This window comes from Suricata suricatta, chromosome 1, assembly GCF_006229205.1.
Source record: "Suricata suricatta isolate VVHF042 chromosome 1, meerkat_22Aug2017_6uvM2_HiC, whole genome shotgun sequence".
NCBI classification, from domain to species: domain Eukaryota; kingdom Metazoa; phylum Chordata; class Mammalia; order Carnivora; family Herpestidae; genus Suricata; species Suricata suricatta.
Window position 1 is genome coordinate 137,631,662 of NC_043700.1, and position 4,992 is coordinate 137,636,653.

Here is a 4,992-nt window from a genome sequence, read left to right on the forward strand (position 1 = left end):
CTGGTCCTAGCTTGTAGGAAAACTGGAAGAGCTAGGCTCTAAAATAAACTAATGTAAACCATAGTCTAGGTCAAAAAAAAAAAAAAAAAAAAAGGAAAACATTTGGCAAAAAGAAAAAGAAATTGCCTTCCAGAAATTATTTTCCATGTTGGATTTGCATAAATTTGTCATAGGTCTACTATTTCACGAGAAGAGGGGAAAACAGCATGACCTGATTCTGCTGGAATCCTGTTGCCCTTTGCAGGCAAAGTCAGACTATTATATCTCTTACTTCATTTCTGCTCCTCTCCAGGGTCTCAAAGCTGGCAGATGATTGTATTTAACATTGTATGCGCTTGAGTGAGCAGCCTGAATTGCACAACATTTCATTTGGCTAATACTTCAGTTTCTTGAGTCACACGCCTGACAAGTAGCTACAGAACATGAAGCAGGATTTCCTGAGTCAGTGTATGTGAGAGAGAAGTTCTAGATGAAGATTAAGCACAGCAGATGCTTTTGGGACCACCGTCAGACACATTCGATGATGTAGATTCCTCTCCACTTAATTCAGTGACATTTGCTCCTATAAATTTAATGCAAACATCAGGCCTTTAGAAACATATCCCAAGACATGGGATGAACAGCATTGGGCATTCAGCCTCCTCTTGCCTTAACAGTGAAAGTCCCCCATGGAGGAATGACAATAGCTGTCAATGTACTAACTCACGAGCTCTTTGATGTCTTTTAAGTGATAAATGCACATTGGGAAATGGATTTCCTGCTGTTGAAATTCCAATGCTTTAGAAACTCTTTGGTGAACAAATACAGGTTTGTTTTCTGCATTAACAGTAACATTTTTTTCTTAATTCTTTTTTTCTTAAGTGACTTAACAAATGTCAGTGTGATGAGTTAAGTTCCTAAATCATCACACAGTGGGTCTACTTCATGTTGCAGTTGTCTTAAAGATCCATTGAGGATTCACGAAAGGCAAGACCATGATTCTCCATTTTTCCCAATCATGGCACACTGTTCTATGTTATCATAATGTGATATAAATTAAACTGTTCTTTCATTAATTGCCTTGAAATTTTACTTGAAAGGAATATATGTTTATACCCCTGTATAAATGTCTCACCTGACAGCCTTAGCCACTGAGACTATACCTCATTCCCTTCCGCTGAAGGTCTTCCCCCAATTCGTTAGGTACTTAGTGGGTTGAAAATACCATACTAGGAAAGATGTAAGAGGAAAAAAAAATAAATATTAAGAAATCTTTTTTTCAAAAAGATAACACATTTTAAAATTATCATAATAGCTGCTTATTTTCAGAACTCAGCGTTTTGATTATTTCTTCTAAAATTCCTTTCTAAAACTCTTCCCCTGCGTTCAACACTCTTTGTAGAGAGAAGTAAATAATATACAATACTCTTTATCTGCCTTGATTACTTATTTTAACTTCTAGGTGTCTCGTTAAAGGGGCCATGTGAACTCCTTTCTTTCATCCCTAGCATCTAAGCCAGAGCCTGAATAAGACCTGGCATCTTCCTCACCTGCTGACCTGTTTCCTCATCCATAGTGTAAGTTCCTTGATAGAAAAAGCTGTCTTATCCTGGCTTTCAGAGCCCTCCTTAGAAGCTTGTTGTTTACCATATGTTTACAGATAGTTAACTGAATAGATGTGAGTCTCTAGGACTATGTCCCAATTGAAGACCTGCTGAAACAGTATAGTCCTTATCCAACAGGGCTGAAATGTTAGTCTGACAAATAGCTAAAATAATTATAAAGAAAATAGAAGTTGGGCATAGCTTGGAAGTCCAAAGTGGCTTCTGGGCCCTATTCCACTGCCTTGGTCACATATTTCTGTTCTGATTGCAATGTTACAGTTGTTGACGTTTGGTTCACCCAGTTGTTCATCCCTTTAACATTGGGTGAGGGATCTTATGTCTTTTCCTCCTACTGTTTTCTCCTATCCCAAAGCCCCTTTGTCCTTGCATTCTCTTTTCTCAGAACTTGTAATGGTTTTCTTTCTCTTGTCCTCCTTATCAGCCCTTCATCTCCAGCTTCTCCCTGCTGACTCTCCCAGAGGAATAAAGGGAGAGACCAAGAGCTATGCTGGAGGGAAGTGGTACCCACAAGATAAATCCTTCACACTACTCAGAGTAACAATCTTGTGGTCTGTTTTCCTATGTCATCTCTGTCAGAATGAACTCAATCCCAGGAGGAAAAAAAGATAACTTTAAAAGCGTATCCTGCTACAGAGAAGTTCTATTTTGGACAAATTGTTTCTGAGATGCTAAAGGCATGCAGGACAGAAAAGTGTAGATGAAAACATGGGCCTCAAAGCTCCACGAGGAGGCAGGTAGTTCAGCCCTTCGAGGCTCCATAGCAGGATATATCAGAAGCAATACCTCTCTGTCTAGACCCCCAGGAGTCCAGAGTTCTCTGCTGAAAATCAGACAACTTGGAAAGGCTTCTGTGAAATTTCATGGTTAATGAATGAAAAGCACATTAATACTTATATACAGAATTCTGTGACCCTGACCCTTGACAGGTCTTTCATAGGGCTCTCTTCTGCAGTTAGTTCTTCTGTCACCTGTATTCCCTCCATTAAAAAAATTGTGGGAGTTGTCATGTTCGTAGAAGTGAAAAAATGTTTATCTATCTATATCTATATCTATATCTATATCTATATCTATATCTATATATATAGCATATATATGCTTTAAATCTTTATTATAGAATAAACATATGTGTAACCACCACCCAAAAGAAGCAGAAGCAGAAGCAGAAGCAGATGCAGAAGCAGAAGCAGAAGCAGAAGCAGAAGAAGAAGGAGTAGAACAAGGAGGAGGAGAAAAAGCAGCAGCAGCAACAATAGGAGGAAGAATAATAAGAAGAAAGTACAAAATATGGCAATATGTTTATATATCTTCCAATAAAATAATTTTTAAATGCTATATAGGATATTGCTTAATATTCTAGTTTGATATCTTCTGACTACTTTTCTAACTGTCTCAGCTACCCCAAGGAGAAAGAAAAAACAAGTCCCAAAAATCAGATGAACTATCTACAGTGTATATACCACTTAGGACAATGAATGAGTATGCCAAAAGCAAAAATTCTGCTTTTAACCTTAGAAACTCAGGAAATATGTTTTCTATTAAGTCTCTTAGAATGAGCTCAATAAAAAACAAACTTACTAAAGTAAATATGGCACCAACAAAGTTTTTTCTTATTTCCAGAAATTTCTTTGGGACAGTGGATGTGAAATTAAACCAGTTAAGTTGGATTCCAGACCGTTATTCCTTCCATAGGAAGAGGACCCAGAGAGTAGGACAGGGCTGCCCTAAAGGCAGGTCATGGGGCTTAAAAATGAATTAAGTCAAAGAAATGTAAGAGCCAAGGAGTTGTTTGGGCCTATTCACAAAGTGTAAAAGATTTTTTCCCTTTGTTATAAGGCTTGCATTGTGAGACCATGAACTAGGAGGTTTTTCTTTCCCAGAAGTACCTTTGTCTTCATTCTAAGTACCATTACAGCGAGATCACACACAGCTCAGTGAAGAAGAAACATCTCTCCTTCTTCTTACCTCAGGGGAGCTCTAAATTTATTGGATCTAAAGGATATGTCTATTTTTAAATAAAAGCCTAAGTAATTGAGGTTATCCTAACAATCCTGATGGAGGAGAAGAGAGAGGAGATTATCTTTATTTTTTTTTACAATGTCATTTCTTTAATGGATAAACTTAACATTTTATATGGTACAAAGATATTAAGATTCTTCTGGAAAATTGTATTATTGGGAACAGAAAACTTGACAAAGGAGTTCAGATGTAGGGCCTTGAATTGCTCTCTCCATTTTTTAAAAAGGCAAACTGCTTCTGATAGTCTTTACTAACTACCACAAAGAAACAACAGCAAAAAAAGTCATCTACATTGATTGCTGGTGAGTGAATTGATCTGGTAAAGATACAATATCTAGAGTGGCAATTCTAACTCGACTTCCTATTTTATTAAGTTTTCAATAATACATGCTTTTTTTCTTAAAAATCCATGAAGGATCCTCTCATTTTTGCATGATGCAAGGAAAGAGAAATTGAGGTGTGATAAAAATCAACACCCCTGAATACTTCAAGGATTTGATGGTGCATTAATTTCTGCAAATCCCCATGACCTGACATAGGCATTGGTCTTCTATTTTGAAGAGAGACCTTAAGAGAAGAGAAGGTACATTGTTCAAGACTAGAAAAGGCAGTATGATTTGAGTTTCTACTAGGAATAAAAATCCTGAACTTCTCTCAGATGCTTAGAAAGGTAACAGGGCTCTGGGAAAATGGTTGTTTTTTATACCTAGGAAAGTAAGACACGAGATTAGGAGTTTCCAACTTGGCAAAGATTTCTGTGCTCCAAACATGGTTATGTGGTCTGTGCTCCAAGCACACAGCTCTGCTCTTAAACAGACCATGTGGGCTTGGAAAATGGGTCTTCAGGGATTGCAAGGCCAAAGAAACATTCTTCAAGTGTTTTCTTCTTTATGCCTCTCCTGAGATCATAGAAGTATCTGGGAGATATGTGGTGGAAATTAAGAAAGCCCCATTTATGGCTAAAATTAAATCTCCTGAAACTCTAGGGGAATAAGGAGTAGGGTCAAATTTATATTATTTTCTTTTAAAAAATGAAAACCATGTGGGGGCAACTGGGTGGTTCAGTCGGCTTAGCAACCAACCCTTGATCTTGGCTCAGGTCATGATCTTGTGGACCTTGTGTTGGAGCCCTGTGTAGGGCTCTGTGCTGACAAGGCAGAGCCCGCTTGAGATTCTCTCTCTCTCCATCTCTCTGCCCCTCCTGGAAGCACTCTCTCTCTCTCTCTCTCAAAATAGGTAAATAAACTTTAAAAAATGAATCAACTGTCCATGCCCTATCAAGGCCAACTGCTGTACCTATGTATGAGATCCCTTTCACTTTCAGCTAGTCAAGATCATCACCACAGCCATTGATCCGTCTTCTGTTTCACCT

At 38.0% G+C, this 4,992-nt stretch overlaps 1 long non-coding RNA gene across 1 annotated transcript in view; it reads left to right on the forward strand.

Annotated features, from left to right (window-relative positions):
* LOC115296546 overlaps nt 1–2,907 on the forward strand; it is a 10,096-nt gene extending 7,189 nt beyond the window's left edge. The window contains exon 4 of the long non-coding RNA XR_003910921.1: nt 2,719–2,907. This is a non-coding gene — a long non-coding RNA (uncharacterized LOC115296546). The remainder of the gene's footprint in view (nt 1–2,718) is intronic.
* Nucleotides 2,908–4,992: the final 2,085 nt, after the last annotated feature.